This window comes from Hemiscyllium ocellatum, chromosome 44 (assembly GCF_020745735.1).
Source record: "Hemiscyllium ocellatum isolate sHemOce1 chromosome 44, sHemOce1.pat.X.cur, whole genome shotgun sequence".
In the NCBI taxonomy this organism is placed as follows: domain Eukaryota; kingdom Metazoa; phylum Chordata; class Chondrichthyes; order Orectolobiformes; family Hemiscylliidae; genus Hemiscyllium; species Hemiscyllium ocellatum.
In genome coordinates this window covers 13,419,677-13,436,020 of record NC_083444.1, presented here as the reverse complement: position 1 = coordinate 13,436,020, position 16,344 = coordinate 13,419,677, and the positions used below count along the sequence as shown (strand labels likewise).

Here is a 16,344-nt window from a genome sequence, read left to right as displayed (position 1 = left end):
ACCGAGTGCACGAGCTGCTGGATCAGCAGATCCACAGTTGCCGTCGTGATCCTTGTCGTTGCTGTTTCCACGCTTGACGAAGGAGGCAAACATCCTTGAGCAGTGATTCGGCGGCGCTGCCATCTAGGGGTTCCATGGTGTAATGGTGAGCACTCTGGACTCTGAATCCAGCGATCCGAGTTCAAATCTCGGTGGAGCCTTTTCGCTGGCAGCGTGAGCGATCGTCTTTGACAAAACTGCCGGTTTCGCAAATTCTTGCACCCATGATGGATGTGGGCTGGTTTGCGACACTCCCCGGCGTCAAGCGCGCGAGCTACTTTTGCTCTACCCTGTACCACCCAAGTATTCCCTGCCACGGGCGCAGCAGCAAGAGACCAGATTCTGAGAGCGTTGCTGCAAGTGTGAATGCAGGACAGCTCAGGCCTGGCCTAAAGCAGGCCGCCCTGCTGGTTCCGTGGTGTAACGGTTAGCACTCTGGACTTTGAATCCAGCGATCCGAGTCCGAATCTCGGCGGAACCTCGACTCGTTTCGTCCCGTCCCTTGTTTAAATTGGGACGTGCGAGTGAAATCTGCCTACGGGCCAATTGTAAGAGCCGCCCTTTTCGCACCTTTGAGTCAGATCTCGTCACATTTCTGCCAGAACGGCGAGCGCAGAATGATCCCGATGCCGAGGTGGAGTCTTAAGCTCGTCACTGGTGCCTGCTTTTGCTCTCTCCTGAACCACGGATGTGTTTTCTTCGAAGGACACAGCATTGAGAGACAAGCTGCCGTCAAGCGGTGTTGTTTTTGGAGCTCCTCTCTGCGTTCCCCAGACAGCTGGTGAAAAGGTGACAGCAATTGGAACGAGGCGCATGCTGGAGAGGTGCTCTTTTCTTGAATTTGATTCAACGATTCACACTTTCCCAAACAATTCACAGTAACAGCTGGACATAGAGAAACAGCAATTTTACGAGGGAGAGGAGCAGCAAAGCCAGGCCCCAAGCCTTACCATTCAACCAGTTTTCAGGGAAATCAGGAACCTCAAATCCCAGTTTCAATCACTACAAAACGGTAACAACGACATTTGCACACACAAGACAGTCCAGCGACATAAAAAACAGTGCATACAATACAGACTCCCGGAGAGCCAGGGACACGTGCTCTTGAACACGATCCGTCTGAGATCTCACTTTGCTTAAAAGCATTGCTCAGCGCAGCGCCGTCACAGCCATGGCCGCCGATCAGGGAGACAAACAGCAGCGGCGCTGTTCGAATAGGCAGCTGTAGTGCAGATGCGCGACTTGTCCGACAGCTGTACTGAGCAGGAAGGTAAACTGTGAGGTGCGAAAGCGGAAGCCAAAGTGAAATGCCGGAAAGGCGATTGTCCAGCAGCTTGAAAGTTTGCCAGTGAGAGAGATTAGCGAGCAGTAGCCCGGCTCAGAGTTGCTCATGGCCAACAGCAGCCCCGCTCCCGCTGAGAAACTAGGTTTCGTGGACAGGTTGGCAGATCTGGCACGGCCCGAGCTGCTTCCGAAAACTTCGGCAAAGTGGATTTCGGAGGCGCGGGCCACCGGCCTTACAGGGCAGCAGGCCGTGACAGCGTGGTTGCACTTGAGCAAGACCGAGTGCACGAGCTGCTGGATCAGCAGATCCACAGTTGCCGTCGTGATCCTTGTCGTTGCTGTTTCCACGCTTGACGAAGGAGGCAAACATCCTTGAGCAGTGATTCGGCGGCGCTGCCATCTAGGGGTTCCATGGTGTAATGGTGAGCACTCTGGACTCTGAATCCAGCGATCCGAGTTCAAATCTCGGTGGAGCCTTTTCGCTGGCAGCGTGAGCGATCGTCTTTGACAAAACTGCCGGTTTCGCAAATTCTTGCACCCATGATGGATGTGGGCTGGTTTGCGACACTCCCCGGCGTCAAGCGCGCGAGCTACTTTTGCTCTACCCTGTACCACCCAAGTATTCCCTGCCACGGGCGCAGCAGCAAGAGACCAGATTCTGAGAGCGTTGCTGCAAGTGTGAATGCAGGACAGCTCAGGCCTGGCCTAAAGCAGGCCGCCCTGCTGGTTCCGTGGTGTAACGGTTAGCACTCTGGACTTTGAATCCAGCGATCCGAGTTCGAATCTCGGCGGAACCTCGACTCGTTTCGTCCCGTCCCTTGTTTAAATTGGGACGTGCGAGTGAAATCTGCCTACGGGCCAATTGTAAGAGCCGCCCTTTTCGCACCTTTGAGTCAGATCTCGTCACATTTCTGCCAGAACGGCGAGCGCAGAATGATCCCGATGCCGAGGTGGAGTCTTAAGCTCGTCACTGGTGCCTGCTTTTGCTCTCTCCTGAACCACGGATGTGTTTTCTTCGAAGGACACAGCATTGAGAGACAAGCTGCCGTCAAGCGGTGTTGTTTTTGGAGCTCCTCTCTGCGTTCCCCAGACAGCTGGTGAAAAGGTGACAGCAATTGGAACGAGGCGCATGCTGGAGAGGTGCTCTTTTCTTGAATTTGATTCAACGATTCACACTTTCCCAAACAATTCACAGTAACAGCTGGACATAGAGAAACAGCAATTTTACGAGGGAGAGGAGCAGCAAAGCCAGGCCCCAAGCCTTACCATTCAACCAGTTTTCAGGGAAATCAGGAACCTCAAATCCCAGTTTCAATCACTACAAAACGGTAACAACGACATTTGCACACACAAGACAGTCCAGCGACATAAAAAACAGTGCATACAATACAGACTCCCGGAGAGCCAGGGACACGTGCTCTTGAACACGATCCGTCTGAGATCGCACTTTGCTTAAAAGCATTGCTCAGCGCAGCGCCGTCACAGCCATGGCCGCCGATCAGGGAGACAAACAGCAGCGGCGCTGTTCGAATAGGCAGCTGTAGTGCAGATGCGCGACTTGTCCGACAGCTGTACTGAGCAGGAAGGTAAACTGTGAGGTGCGAAAGCGGAAGCCAAAGTGAAATGCCGGAAAGGCGATTGTCCAGCAGCTTGAAAGTTTGCCAGTGAGAGAGATTAGCGAGCAGTAGCCCGGCTCAGAGTTGCTCATGGCCAACAGCAGCCCCGCTCCCGCTGAGAAACTAGGTTTCGTGGACAGGTTGGCAGATCTGGCACGGCCCGAGCTGCTTCCGAAAACTTCGGCAAAGTGGATTTCGGAGGCGCGGGCCACCGGCCTTACAGGGCAGCAGGCCGTGACAGCGTGGTTGCACTTGAGCAAGACCGAGTGCACGAGCTGCTGGATCAGCAGATCCACAGTTGCCGTCGTGATCCTTGTCGTTGCTGTTTCCACGCTTGACGAAGGAGGCAAACATCCTTGAGCAGTGATTCGGCGGCGCTGCCATCTAGGGGTTCCATGGTGTAATGGTGAGCACTCTGGACTCTGAATCCAGCGATCCGAGTTCAAATCTCGGTGGAGCCTTTTCGCTGGCAGCGTGAGCGATCGTCTTTGACAAAACTGCCGGTTTCGCAAATTCTTGCACCCATGATGGATGTGGGCTGGTTTGCGACACTCCCCGGCGTCAAGCGCGCGAGCTACTTTTGCTCTACCCTGTACCACCCAAGTATTCCCTGCCACGGGCGCAGCAGCAAGAGACCAGATTCTGAGAGCGTTGCTGCAAGTGTGAATGCAGGACAGCTCAGGCCTGGCCTAAAGCAGGCCGCCCTGCTGGTTCCGTGGTGTAACGGTTAGCACTCTGGACTTTGAATCCAGCGATCCGAGTCCGAATCTCGGCGGAACCTCGACTCGTTTCGTCCCGTCCCTTGTTTAAATTGGGACGTGCGAGTGAAATCTGCCTACGGGCCAATTGTAAGAGCCGCCCTTTTCGCACCTTTGAGTCAGATCTCGTCACATTTCTGCCAGAACGGCGAGCGCAGAATGATCCCGATGCCGAGGTGGAGTCTTAAGCTCGTCACTGGTGCCTGCTTTTGCTCTCTCCTGAACCACGGATGTGTTTTCTTCGAAGGACACAGCATTGAGAGACAAGCTGCCGTCAAGCGGTGTTGTTTTTGGAGCTCCTCTCTGCGTTCCCCAGACAGCTGGTGAAAAGGTGACAGCAATTGGAACGAGGCGCATGCTGGAGAGGTGCTCTTTTCTTGAATTTGATTCAACGATTCACACTTTCCCAAACAATTCACAGTAACAGCTGGACATAGAGAAACAGCAATTTTACGAGGGAGAGGAGCAGCAAAGCCAGGCCCCAAGCCTTACCATTCAACCAGTTTTCAGGGAAATCAGGAACCTCAAATCCCAGTTTCAATCACTACAAAACGGTAACAACGACATTTGCACACACAAGACAGTCCAGCGACATAAAAAACAGTGCATACAATACAGACTCCCGGAGAGCCAGGGACACGTGCTCTTGAACACGATCCGTCTGAGATCTCACTTTGCTTAAAAGCATTGCTCAGCGCAGCGCCGTCACAGCCATGGCCGCCGATCAGGGAGACAAACAGCAGCGGCGCTGTTCGAATAGGCAGCTGTAGTGCAGATGCGCGACTTGTCCGACAGCTGTACTGAGCAGGAAGGTAAACTGTGAGGTGCGAAAGCGGAAGCCAAAGTGAAATGCCGGAAAGGCGATTGTCCAGCAGCTTGAAAGTTTGCCAGTGAGAGAGATTAGCGAGCAGTAGCCCGGCTCAGAGTTGCTCATGGCCAACAGCAGCCCCGCTCCCGCTGAGAAACTAGGTTTCGTGGACAGGTTGGCAGATCTGGCACGGCCCGAGCTGCTTCCGAAAACTTCGGCAAAGTGGATTTCGGAGGCGCGGGCCACCGGCCTTACAGGGCAGCAGGCCGTGACAGCGTGGTTGCACTTGAGCAAGACCGAGTGCACGAGCTGCTGGATCAGCAGATCCACAGTTGCCGTCGTGATCCTTGTCGTTGCTGTTTCCACGCTTGACGAAGGAGGCAAACATCCTTGAGCAGTGATTCGGCGGCGCTGCCATCTAGGGGTTCCATGGTGTAATGGTGAGCACTCTGGACTCTGAATCCAGCGATCCGAGTTCAAATCTCGGTGGAGCCTTTTCGCTGGCAGCGTGAGCGATCGTCTTTGACAAAACTGCCGGTTTCGCAAATTCTTGCACCCATGATGGATGTGGGCTGGTTTGCGACACTCCCCGGCGTCAAGCGCGCGAGCTACTTTTGCTCTACCCTGTACCACCCAAGTATTCCCTGCCACGGGCGCAGCAGCAAGAGACCAGATTCTGAGAGCGTTGCTGCAAGTGTGAATGCAGGACAGCTCAGGCCTGGCCTAAAGCAGGCCGCCCTGCTGGTTCCGTGGTGTAACGGTTAGCACTCTGGACTTTGAATCCAGCGATCCGAGTTCGAATCTCGGCGGAACCTCGACTCGTTTCGTCCCGTCCCTTGTTTAAATTGGGACGTGCGAGTGAAATCTGCCTACGGGCCAATTGTAAGAGCCGCCCTTTTCGCACCTTTGAGTCAGATCTCGTCACATTTCTGCCAGAACGGCGAGCGCAGAATGATCCCGATGCCGAGGTGGAGTCTTAAGCTCGTCACTGGTGCCTGCTTTTGCTCTCTCCTGAACCACGGATGTGTTTTCTTCGAAGGACACAGCATTGAGAGACAAGCTGCCGTCAAGCGGTGTTGTTTTTGGAGCTCCTCTCTGCGTTCCCCAGACAGCTGGTGAAAAGGTGACAGCAATTGGAACGAGGCGCATGCTGGAGAGGTGCTCTTTTCTTGAATTTGATTCAACGATTCACACTTTCCCAAACAATTCACAGTAACAGCTGGACATAGAGAAACAGCAATTTTACGAGGGAGAGGAGCAGCAAAGCCAGGCCCCAAGCCTTACCATTCAACCAGTTTTCAGGGAAATCAGGAACCTCAAATCCCAGTTTCAATCACTACAAAACGGTAACAACGACATTTGCACACACAAGACAGTCCAGCGACATAAAAAACAGTGCATACAATACAGACTCCCGGAGAGCCAGGGACACGTGCTCTTGAACACGATCCGTCTGAGATCGCACTTTGCTTAAAAGCATTGCTCAGCGCAGCGCCGTCACAGCCATGGCCGCCGATCAGGGAGACAAACAGCAGCGGCGCTGTTCGAATAGGCAGCTGTAGTGCAGATGCGCGACTTGTCCGACAGCTGTACTGAGCAGGAAGGTAAACTGTGAGGTGCGAAAGCGGAAGCCAAAGTGAAATGCCGGAAAGGCGATTGTCCAGCAGCTTGAAAGTTTGCCAGTGAGAGAGATTAGCGAGCAGTAGCCCGGCTCAGAGTTGCTCATGGCCAACAGCAGCCCCGCTCCCGCTGAGAAACTAGGTTTCGTGGACAGGTTGGCAGATCTGGCACGGCCCGAGCTGCTTCCGAAAACTTCGGCAAAGTGGATTTCGGAGGCGCGGGCCACCGGCCTTACAGGGCAGCAGGCCGTGACAGCGTGGTTGCACTTGAGCAAGACCGAGTGCACGAGCTGCTGGATCAGCAGATCCACAGTTGCCGTCGTGATCCTTGTCGTTGCTGTTTCCACGCTTGACGAAGGAGGCAAACATCCTTGAGCAGTGATTCGGCGGCGCTGCCATCTAGGGGTTCCATGGTGTAATGGTGAGCACTCTGGACTCTGAATCCAGCGATCCGAGTTCAAATCTCGGTGGAGCCTTTTCGCTGGCAGCGTGAGCGATCGTCTTTGACAAAACTGCCGGTTTCGCAAATTCTTGCACCCATGATGGATGTGGGCTGGTTTGCGACACTCCCCGGCGTCAAGCGCGCGAGCTACTTTTGCTCTACCCTGTACCACCCAAGTATTCCCTGCCACGGGCGCAGCAGCAAGAGACCAGATTCTGAGAGCGTTGCTGCAAGTGTGAATGCAGGACAGCTCAGGCCTGGCCTAAAGCAGGCCGCCCTGCTGGTTCCGTGGTGTAACGGTTAGCACTCTGGACTTTGAATCCAGCGATCCGAGTCCGAATCTCGGCGGAACCTCGACTCGTTTCGTCCCGTCCCTTGTTTAAATTGGGACGTGCGAGTGAAATCTGCCTACGGGCCAATTGTAAGAGCCGCCCTTTTCGCACCTTTGAGTCAGATCTCGTCACATTTCTGCCAGAACGGCGAGCGCAGAATGATCCCGATGCCGAGGTGGAGTCTTAAGCTCGTCACTGGTGCCTGCTTTTGCTCTCTCCTGAACCACGGATGTGTTTTCTTCGAAGGACACAGCATTGAGAGACAAGCTGCCGTCAAGCGGTGTTGTTTTTGGAGCTCCTCTCTGCGTTCCCCAGACAGCTGGTGAAAAGGTGACAGCAATTGGAACGAGGCGCATGCTGGAGAGGTGCTCTTTTCTTGAATTTGATTCAACGATTCACACTTTCCCAAACAATTCACAGTAACAGCTGGACATAGAGAAACAGCAATTTTACGAGGGAGAGGAGCAGCAAAGCCAGGCCCCAAGCCTTACCATTCAACCAGTTTTCAGGGAAATCAGGAACCTCAAATCCCAGTTTCAATCACTACAAAACGGTAACAACGACATTTGCACACACAAGACAGTCCAGCGACATAAAAAACAGTGCATACAATACAGACTCCCGGAGAGCCAGGGACACGTGCTCTTGAACACGATCCGTCTGAGATCTCACTTTGCTTAAAAGCATTGCTCAGCGCAGCGCCGTCACAGCCATGGCCGCCGATCAGGGAGACAAACAGCAGCGGCGCTGTTCGACTAGGCAGCTGTAGTGCAGATGCGCGACTTGTCCGACAGCTGTACTGAGCAGGAAGGTAAACTGTGAGGTGCGAAAGCGGAAGCCAAAGTGAAATGCCGGAAAGGCGATTGTCCAGCAGCTTGAAAGTTTGCCAGTGAGAGAGATTAGCGAGCAGTAGCCCGGCTCAGAGTTGCTCATGGCCAACAGCAGCCCCGCTCCCGCTGAGAAACTAGGTTTCGTGGACAGGTTGGCAGATCTGGCACGGCCCGAGCTGCTTCCGAAAACTTCGGCAAAGTGGATTTCGGAGGCGCGGGCCACCGGCCTTACAGGGCAGCAGGCCGTGACAGCGTGGTTGCACTTGAGCAAGACCGAGTGCACGAGCTGCTGGATCAGCAGATCCACAGTTGCCGTCGTGATCCTTGTCGTTGCTGTTTCCACGCTTGACGAAGGAGGCAAACATCCTTGAGCAGTGATTCGGCGGCGCTGCCATCTAGGGGTTCCATGGTGTAATGGTGAGCACTCTGGACTCTGAATCCAGCGATCCGAGTTCAAATCTCGGTGGAGCCTTTTCGCTGGCAGCGTGAGCGATCGTCTTTGACAAAACTGCCGGTTTCGCAAATTCTTGCACCCATGATGGATGTGGGCTGGTTTGCGACACTCCCCGGCGTCAAGCGCGCGAGCTACTTTTGCTCTACCCTGTACCACCCAAGTATTCCCTGCCACGGGCGCAGCAGCAAGAGACCAGATTCTGAGAGCGTTGCTGCAAGTGTGAATGCAGGACAGCTCAGGCCTGGCCTAAAGCAGGCCGCCCTGCTGGTTCCGTGGTGTAACGGTTAGCACTCTGGACTTTGAATCCAGCGATCCGAGTTCGAATCTCGGCGGAACCTCGACTCGTTTCGTCCCGTCCCTTGTTTAAATTGGGACGTGCGAGTGAAATCTGCCTACGGGCCAATTGTAAGAGCCGCCCTTTTCGCACCTTTGAGTCAGATCTCGTCACATTTCTGCCAGAACGGCGAGCGCAGAATGATCCCGATGCCGAGGTGGAGTCTTAAGCTCGTCACTGGTGCCTGCTTTTGCTCTCTCCTGAACCACGGATGTGTTTTCTTCGAAGGACACAGCATTGAGAGACAAGCTGCCGTCAAGCGGTGTTGTTTTTGGAGCTCCTCTCTGCGTTCCCCAGACAGCTGGTGAAAAGGTGACAGCAATTGGAACGAGGCGCATGCTGGAGAGGTGCTCTTTTCTTGAATTTGATTCAACGATTCACACTTTCCCAAACAATTCACAGTAACAGCTGGACATAGAGAAACAGCAATTTTACGAGGGAGAGGAGCAGCAAAGCCAGGCCCCAAGCCTTACCATTCAACCAGTTTTCAGGGAAATCAGGAACCTCAAATCCCAGTTTCAATCACTACAAAACGGTAACAACGACATTTGCACACACAAGACAGTCCAGCGACATAAAAAACAGTGCATACAATACAGACTCCCGGAGAGCCAGGGACACGTGCTCTTGAACACGATCCGTCTGAGATCTCACTTTGCTTAAAAGCATTGCTCAGCGCAGCGCCGTCACAGCCATGGCCGCCGATCAGGGAGACAAACAGCAGCGGCGCTGTTCGAATAGGCAGCTGTAGTGCAGATGCGCGACTTGTCCGACAGCTGTACTGAGCAGGAAGGTAAACTGTGAGGTGCGAAAGCGGAAGCCAAAGTGAAATGCCGGAAAGGCGATTGTCCAGCAGCTTGAAAGTTTGCCAGTGAGAGAGATTAGCGAGCAGTAGCCCGGCTCAGAGTTGCTCATGGCCAACAGCAGCCCCGCTCCCGCTGAGAAACTAGGTTTCGTGGACAGGTTGGCAGATCTGGCACGGCCCGAGCTGCTTCCGAAAACTTCGGCAAAGTGGATTTCGGAGGCGCGGGCCACCGGCCTTACAGGGCAGCAGGCCGTGACAGCGTGGTTGCACTTGAGCAAGACCGAGTGCACGAGCTGCTGGATCAGCAGATCCACAGTTGCCGTCGTGATCCTTGTCGTTGCTGTTTCCACGCTTGACGAAGGAGGCAAACATCCTTGAGCAGTGATTCGGCGGCGCTGCCATCTAGGGGTTCCATGGTGTAATGGTGAGCACTCTGGACTCTGAATCCAGCGATCCGAGTTCAAATCTCGGTGGAGCCTTTTCGCTGGCAGCGTGAGCGATCGTCTTTGACAAAACTGCCGGTTTCGCAAATTCTTGCACCCATGATGGATGTGGGCTGGTTTGCGACACTCCCCGGCGTCAAGCGCGCGAGCTACTTTTGCTCTACCCTGTACCACCCAAGTATTCCCTGCCACGGGCGCAGCAGCAAGAGACCAGATTCTGAGAGCGTTGCTGCAAGTGTGAATGCAGGACAGCTCAGGCCTGGCCTAAAGCAGGCCGCCCTGCTGGTTCCGTGGTGTAACGGTTAGCACTCTGGACTTTGAATCCAGCGATCCGAGTTCGAATCTCGGCGGAACCTCGACTCGTTTCGTCCCGTCCCTTGTTTAAATTGGGACGTGCGAGTGAAATCTGCCTACGGGCCAATTGTAAGAGCCGCCCTTTTCGCACCTTTGAGTCAGATCTCGTCACATTTCTGCCAGAACGGCGAGCGCAGAATGATCCCGATGCCGAGGTGGAGTCTTAAGCTCGTCACTGGTGCCTGCTTTTGCTCTCTCCTGAACCACGGATGTGTTTTCTTCGAAGGACACAGCATTGAGAGACAAGCTGCCGTCAAGCGGTGTTGTTTTTGGAGCTCCTCTCTGCGTTCCCCAGACAGCTGGTGAAAAGGTGACAGCAATTGGAACGAGGCGCATGCTGGAGAGGTGCTCTTTTCTTGAATTTGATTCAACGATTCACACTTTCCCAAACAATTCACAGTAACAGCTGGACATAGAGAAACAGCAATTTTACGAGGGAGAGGAGCAGCAAAGCCAGGCCCCAAGCCTTACCATTCAACCAGTTTTCAGGGAAATCAGGAACCTCAAATCCCAGTTTCAATCACTACAAAACGGTAACAACGACATTTGCACACACAAGACAGTCCAGCGACATAAAAAACAGTGCATACAATACAGACTCCCGGAGAGCCAGGGACACGTGCTCTTGAACACGATCCGTCTGAGATCTCACTTTGCTTAAAAGCATTGCTCAGCGCAGCGCCGTCACAGCCATGGCCGCCGATCAGGGAGACAAACAGCAGCGGCGCTGTTCGAATAGGCAGCTGTAGTGCAGATGCGCGACTTGTCCGACAGCTGTACTGAGCAGGAAGGTAAACTGTGAGGTGCGAAAGCGGAAGCCAAAGTGAAATGCCGGAAAGGCGATTGTCCAGCAGCTTGAAAGTTTGCCAGTGAGAGAGATTAGCGAGCAGTAGCCCGGCTCAGAGTTGCTCATGGCCAACAGCAGCCCCGCTCCCGCTGAGAAACTAGGTTTCGTGGACAGGTTGGCAGATCTGGCACGGCCCGAGCTGCTTCCGAAAACTTCGGCAAAGTGGATTTCGGAGGCGCGGGCCACCGGCCTTACAGGGCAGCAGGCCGTGACAGCGTGGTTGCACTTGAGCAAGACCGAGTGCACGAGCTGCTGGATCAGCAGATCCACAGTTGCCGTCGTGATCCTTGTCGTTGCTGTTTCCACGCTTGACGAAGGAGGCAAACATCCTTGAGCAGTGATTCGGCGGCGCTGCCATCTAGGGGTTCCATGGTGTAATGGTGAGCACTCTGGACTCTGAATCCAGCGATCCGAGTTCAAATCTCGGTGGAGCCTTTTCGCTGGCAGCGTGAGCGATCGTCTTTGACAAAACTGCCGGTTTCGCAAATTCTTGCACCCATGATGGATGTGGGCTGGTTTGCGACACTCCCCGGCGTCAAGCGCGCGAGCTACTTTTGCTCTACCCTGTACCACCCAAGTATTCCCTGCCACGGGCGCAGCAGCAAGAGACCAGATTCTGAGAGCGTTGCTGCAAGTGTGAATGCAGGACAGCTCAGGCCTGGCCTAAAGCAGGCCGCCCTGCTGGTTCCGTGGTGTAACGGTTAGCACTCTGGACTTTGAATCCAGCGATCCGAGTTCGAATCTCGGCGGAACCTCGACTCGTTTCGTCCCGTCCCTTGTTTAAATTGGGACGTGCGAGTGAAATCTGCCTACGGGCCAATTGTAAGAGCCGCCCTTTTCGCACCTTTGAGTCAGATCTCGTCACATTTCTGCCAGAACGGCGAGCGCAGAATGATCCCGATGCCGAGGTGGAGTCTTAAGCTCGTCACTGGTGCCTGCTTTTGCTCTCTCCTGAACCACGGATGTGTTTTCTTCGAAGGACACAGCATTGAGAGACAAGCTGCCGTCAAGCGGTGTTGTTTTTGGAGCTCCTCTCTGCGTTCCCCAGACAGCTGGTGAAAAGGTGACAGCAATTGGAACGAGGCGCATGCTGGAGAGGTGCTCTTTTCTTGAATTTGATTCAACGATTCACACTTTCCCAAACAATTCACAGTAACAGCTGGACATAGAGAAACAGCAATTTTACGAGGGAGAGGAGCAGCAAAGCCAGGCCCCAAGCCTTACCATTCAACCAGTTTTCAGGGAAATCAGGAACCTCAAATCCCAGTTTCAATCACTACAAAACGGTAACAACGACATTTGCACACACAAGACAGTCCAGCGACATAAAAAACAGTGCATACAATACAGACTCCCGGAGAGCCAGGGACACGTGCTCTTGAACACGATCCGTCTGAGATCTCACTTTGCTTAAAAGCATTGCTCAGCGCAGCGCCGTCACAGCCATGGCCGCCGATCAGGGAGACAAACAGCAGCGGCGCTGTTCGAATAGGCAGCTGTAGTGCAGATGCGCGACTTGTCCGACAGCTGTACTGAGCAGGAAGGTAAACTGTGAGGTGCGAAAGCGGAAGCCAAAGTGAAATGCCGGAAAGGCGATTGTCCAGCAGCTTGAAAGTTTGCCAGTGAGAGAGATTAGCGAGCAGTAGCCCGGCTCAGAGTTGCTCATGGCCAACAGCAGCCCCGCTCCCGCTGAGAAACTAGGTTTCGTGGACAGGTTGGCAGATCTGGCACGGCCCGAGCTGCTTCCGAAAACTTCGGCAAAGTGGATTTCGGAGGCGCGGGCCACCGGCCTTACAGGGCAGCAGGCCGTGACAGCGTGGTTGCACTTGAGCAAGACCGAGTGCACGAGCTGCTGGATCAGCAGATCCACAGTTGCCGTCGTGATCCTTGTCGTTGCTGTTTCCACGCTTGACGAAGGAGGCAAACATCCTTGAGCAGTGATTCGGCGGCGCTGCCATCTAGGGGTTCCATGGTGTAATGGTGAGCACTCTGGACTCTGAATCCAGCGATCCGAGTTCAAATCTCGGTGGAGCCTTTTCGCTGGCAGCGTGAGCGATCGTCTTTGACAAAACTGCCGGTTTCGCAAATTCTTGCACCCATGATGGATGTGGGCTGGTTTGCGACACTCCCCGGCGTCAAGCGCGCGAGCTACTTTTGCTCTACCCTGTACCACCCAAGTATTCCCTGCCACGGGCGCAGCAGCAAGAGACCAGATTCTGAGAGCGTTGCTGCAAGTGTGAATGCAGGACAGCTCAGGCCTGGCCTAAAGCAGGCCGCCCTGCTGGTTCCGTGGTGTAACGGTTAGCACTCTGGACTTTGAATCCAGCGATCCGAGTTCGAATCTCGGCGGAACCTCGACTCGTTTCGTCCCGTCCCTTGTTTAAATTGGGACGTGCGAGTGAAATCTGCCTACGGGCCAATTGTAAGAGCCGCCCTTTTCGCACCTTTGAGTCAGATCTCGTCACATTTCTGCCAGAACGGCGAGCGCAGAATGATCCCGATGCCGAGGTGGAGTCTTAAGCTCGTCACTGGTGCCTGCTTTTGCTCTCTCCTGAACCACGGATGTGTTTTCTTCGAAGGACACAGCATTGAGAGACAAGCTGCCGTCAAGCGGTGTTGTTTTTGGAGCTCCTCTCTGCGTTCCCCAGACAGCTGGTGAAAAGGTGACAGCAATTGGAACGAGGCGCATGCTGGAGAGGTGCTCTTTTCTTGAATTTGATTCAACGATTCACACTTTCCCAAACAATTCACAGTAACAGCTGGACATAGAGAAACAGCAATTTTACGAGGGAGAGGAGCAGCAAAGCCAGGCCCCAAGCCTTACCATTCAACCAGTTTTCAGGGAAATCAGGAACCTCAAATCCCAGTTTCAATCACTACAAAACGGTAACAACGACATTTGCACACACAAGACAGTCCAGCGACATAAAAAACAGTGCATACAATACAGACTCCCGGAGAGCCAGGGACACGTGCTCTTGAACACGATCCGTCTGAGATCTCACTTTGCTTAAAAGCATTGCTCAGCGCAGCGCCGTCACAGCCATGGCCGCCGATCAGGGAGACAAACAGCAGCGGCGCTGTTCGAATAGGCAGCTGTAGTGCAGATGCGCGACTTGTCCGACAGCTGTACTGAGCAGGAAGGTAAACTGTGAGGTGCGAAAGCGGAAGCCAAAGTGAAATGCCGGAAAGGCGATTGTCCAGCAGCTTGAAAGTTTGCCAGTGAGAGAGATTAGCGAGCAGTAGCCCGGCTCAGAGTTGCTCATGGCCAACAGCAGCCCCGCTCCCGCTGAGAAACTAGGTTTCGTGGACAGGTTGGCAGATCTGGCACGGCCCGAGCTGCTTCCGAAAACTTCGGCAAAGTGGATTTCGGAGGCGCGGGCCACCGGCCTTACAGGGCAGCAGGCCGTGACAGCGTGGTTGCACTTGAGCAAGACCGAGTGCACGAGCTGCTGGATCAGCAGATCCACAGTTGCCGTCGTGATCCTTGTCGTTGCTGTTTCCACGCTTGACGAAGGAGGCAAACATCCTTGAGCAGTGATTCGGCGGCGCTGCCATCTAGGGGTTCCATGGTGTAATGGTGAGCACTCTGGACTCTGAATCCAGCGATCCGAGTTCAAATCTCGGTGGAGCCTTTTCGCTGGCAGCGTGAGCGATCGTCTTTGACAAAACTGCCGGTTTCGCAAATTCTTGCACCCATGATGGATGTGGGCTGGTTTGCGACACTCCCCGGCGTCAAGCGCGCGAGCTACTTTTGCTCTACCCTGTACCACCCAAGTATTCCCTGCCACGGGCGCAGCAGCAAGAGACCAGATTCTGAGAGCGTTGCTGCAAGTGTGAATGCAGGACAGCTCAGGCCTGGCCTAAAGCAGGCCGCCCTGCTGGTTCCGTGGTGTAACGGTTAGCACTCTGGACTTTGAATCCAGCGATCCGAGTTCGAATCTCGGCGGAACCTCGACTCGTTTCGTCCCGTCCCTTGTTTAAATTGGGACGTGCGAGTGAAATCTGCCTACGGGCCAATTGTAAGAGCCGCCCTTTTCGCACCTTTGAGTCAGATCTCGTCACATTTCTGCCAGAACGGCGAGCGCAGAATGATCCCGATGCCGAGGTGGAGTCTTAAGCTCGTCACTGGTGCCTGCTTTTGCTCTCTCCTGAACCACGGATGTGTTTTCTTCGAAGGACACAGCATTGAGAGACAAGCTGCCGTCAAGCGGTGTTGTTTTTGGAGCTCCTCTCTGCGTTCCCCAGACAGCTGGTGAAAAGGTGACAGCAATTGGAACGAGGCGCATGCTGGAGAGGTGCTCTTTTCTTGAATTTGATTCAACGATTCACACTTTCCCAAACAATTCACAGTAACAGCTGGACATAGAGAAACAGCAATTTTACGAGGGAGAGGAGCAGCAAAGCCAGGCCCCAAGCCTTACCATTCAACCAGTTTTCAGGGAAATCAGGAACCTCAAATCCCAGTTTCAATCACTACAAAACGGTAACAACGACATTTGCACACACAAGACAGTCCAGCGACATAAAAAACAGTGCATACAATACAGACTCCCGGAGAGCCAGGGACACGTGCTCTTGAACACGATCCGTCTGAGATCTCACTTTGCTTAAAAGCATTGCTCAGCGCAGCGCCGTCACAGCCATGGCCGCCGATCAGGGAGACAAACAGCAGCGGCGCTGTTCGAATAGGCAGCTGTAGTGCAGATGCGCGACTTGTCCGACAGCTGTACTGAGCAGGAAGGTAAACTGTGAGGTGCGAAAGCGGAAGCCAAAGTGAAATGCCGGAAAGGCGATTGTCCAGCAGCTTGAAAGTTTGCCAGTGAGAGAGATTAGCGAGCAGTAGCCCGGCTCAGAGTTGCTCATGGCCAACAGCAGCCCCGCTCCCGCTGAGAAACTAGGTTTCGTGGACAGGTTGGCAGATCTGGCACGGCCCGAGCTGCTTCCGAAAACTTCGGCAAAGTGGATTTCGGAGGCGCGGGCCACCGGCCTTACAGGGCAGCAGGCCGTGACAGCGTGGTTGCACTTGAGCAAGACCGAGTGCACGAGCTGCTGGATCAGCAGATCCACAGTTGCCGTCGTGATCCTTGTCGTTGCTGTTTCCACGCTTGACGAAGGAGGCAAACATCCTTGAGCAGTGATTCGGCGGCGCTGCCATCTAGGGGTTCCATGGTGTAATGGTGAGCACTCTGGACTCTGAATCCAGCGATCCGAGTTCAAATCTCGGTGGAGCCTTTTCGCTGGCAGCGTGAGCGATCGTCTTTGACAAAACTGCCGGTTTCGCAAATTCTTGCACCCATGATGGATGTGGGCTGGTTTGCGACACTCCCCGGCGTCAAGCGCGCGAGCTACTTTTGCTCTACCCTGTACCACCCAAGT

General features: G+C 54.1%; 21 non-coding genes across 21 annotated transcripts; all 21 read left to right on the top strand.

The window, feature by feature from the left end:
* Positions 1 to 128: 128 nt before the first annotated feature.
* trnaq-cug (transfer RNA glutamine (anticodon CUG)) lies at positions 129 to 200 on the top strand. Its single transcript has one exon. It is a non-coding gene; the product is annotated as a tRNA-Gln (tRNA).
* Positions 201 to 448: 248 nt separating this feature from the next.
* On the top strand, positions 449 to 520 carry trnaq-uug (transfer RNA glutamine (anticodon UUG)). Its single transcript has one exon. It is a non-coding gene; the product is annotated as a tRNA-Gln (tRNA).
* Positions 521 to 1,728: 1,208 nt separating this feature from the next.
* On the top strand, positions 1,729 to 1,800 carry trnaq-cug (transfer RNA glutamine (anticodon CUG)). The gene has a single exon. It is a non-coding gene; the product is annotated as a tRNA-Gln (tRNA).
* A 248-nt stretch (positions 1,801 to 2,048) lies between these two features.
* Positions 2,049 to 2,120, top strand: trnaq-uug (transfer RNA glutamine (anticodon UUG)). Its single transcript has one exon. It is a non-coding gene; the product is annotated as a tRNA-Gln (tRNA).
* Positions 2,121 to 3,328: 1,208 nt separating this feature from the next.
* trnaq-cug (transfer RNA glutamine (anticodon CUG)) lies at positions 3,329 to 3,400 on the top strand. Its single transcript has one exon. It is a non-coding gene; the product is annotated as a tRNA-Gln (tRNA).
* Positions 3,401 to 3,648: 248 nt separating this feature from the next.
* Positions 3,649 to 3,720, top strand: trnaq-uug (transfer RNA glutamine (anticodon UUG)). Its single transcript has one exon. It is a non-coding gene; the product is annotated as a tRNA-Gln (tRNA).
* Positions 3,721 to 4,928: 1,208 nt separating this feature from the next.
* Positions 4,929 to 5,000, top strand: trnaq-cug (transfer RNA glutamine (anticodon CUG)). Its single transcript has one exon. It is a non-coding gene; the product is annotated as a tRNA-Gln (tRNA).
* Positions 5,001 to 5,248: 248 nt separating this feature from the next.
* Positions 5,249 to 5,320, top strand: trnaq-uug (transfer RNA glutamine (anticodon UUG)). Its single transcript has one exon. It is a non-coding gene; the product is annotated as a tRNA-Gln (tRNA).
* Positions 5,321 to 6,528: 1,208 nt separating this feature from the next.
* Positions 6,529 to 6,600, top strand: trnaq-cug (transfer RNA glutamine (anticodon CUG)). Its single transcript has one exon. It is a non-coding gene; the product is annotated as a tRNA-Gln (tRNA).
* Positions 6,601 to 6,848: 248 nt separating this feature from the next.
* trnaq-uug (transfer RNA glutamine (anticodon UUG)) lies at positions 6,849 to 6,920 on the top strand. The gene has a single exon. It is a non-coding gene; the product is annotated as a tRNA-Gln (tRNA).
* Positions 6,921 to 8,128: 1,208 nt separating this feature from the next.
* trnaq-cug (transfer RNA glutamine (anticodon CUG)) lies at positions 8,129 to 8,200 on the top strand. The gene has a single exon. It is a non-coding gene; the product is annotated as a tRNA-Gln (tRNA).
* A 248-nt stretch (positions 8,201 to 8,448) lies between these two features.
* On the top strand, positions 8,449 to 8,520 carry trnaq-uug (transfer RNA glutamine (anticodon UUG)). Its single transcript has one exon. It is a non-coding gene; the product is annotated as a tRNA-Gln (tRNA).
* Positions 8,521 to 9,728: 1,208 nt separating this feature from the next.
* Positions 9,729 to 9,800, top strand: trnaq-cug (transfer RNA glutamine (anticodon CUG)). The gene has a single exon. It is a non-coding gene; the product is annotated as a tRNA-Gln (tRNA).
* A 248-nt stretch (positions 9,801 to 10,048) lies between these two features.
* trnaq-uug (transfer RNA glutamine (anticodon UUG)) lies at positions 10,049 to 10,120 on the top strand. Its single transcript has one exon. It is a non-coding gene; the product is annotated as a tRNA-Gln (tRNA).
* A 1,208-nt stretch (positions 10,121 to 11,328) lies between these two features.
* On the top strand, positions 11,329 to 11,400 carry trnaq-cug (transfer RNA glutamine (anticodon CUG)). The gene has a single exon. It is a non-coding gene; the product is annotated as a tRNA-Gln (tRNA).
* Positions 11,401 to 11,648: 248 nt separating this feature from the next.
* trnaq-uug (transfer RNA glutamine (anticodon UUG)) lies at positions 11,649 to 11,720 on the top strand. The gene has a single exon. It is a non-coding gene; the product is annotated as a tRNA-Gln (tRNA).
* Positions 11,721 to 12,928: 1,208 nt separating this feature from the next.
* trnaq-cug (transfer RNA glutamine (anticodon CUG)) lies at positions 12,929 to 13,000 on the top strand. The gene has a single exon. It is a non-coding gene; the product is annotated as a tRNA-Gln (tRNA).
* A 248-nt stretch (positions 13,001 to 13,248) lies between these two features.
* On the top strand, positions 13,249 to 13,320 carry trnaq-uug (transfer RNA glutamine (anticodon UUG)). Its single transcript has one exon. It is a non-coding gene; the product is annotated as a tRNA-Gln (tRNA).
* Positions 13,321 to 14,528: 1,208 nt separating this feature from the next.
* trnaq-cug (transfer RNA glutamine (anticodon CUG)) lies at positions 14,529 to 14,600 on the top strand. Its single transcript has one exon. It is a non-coding gene; the product is annotated as a tRNA-Gln (tRNA).
* A 248-nt stretch (positions 14,601 to 14,848) lies between these two features.
* Positions 14,849 to 14,920, top strand: trnaq-uug (transfer RNA glutamine (anticodon UUG)). Its single transcript has one exon. It is a non-coding gene; the product is annotated as a tRNA-Gln (tRNA).
* A 1,208-nt stretch (positions 14,921 to 16,128) lies between these two features.
* trnaq-cug (transfer RNA glutamine (anticodon CUG)) lies at positions 16,129 to 16,200 on the top strand. Its single transcript has one exon. It is a non-coding gene; the product is annotated as a tRNA-Gln (tRNA).
* Positions 16,201 to 16,344: the final 144 nt, after the last annotated feature.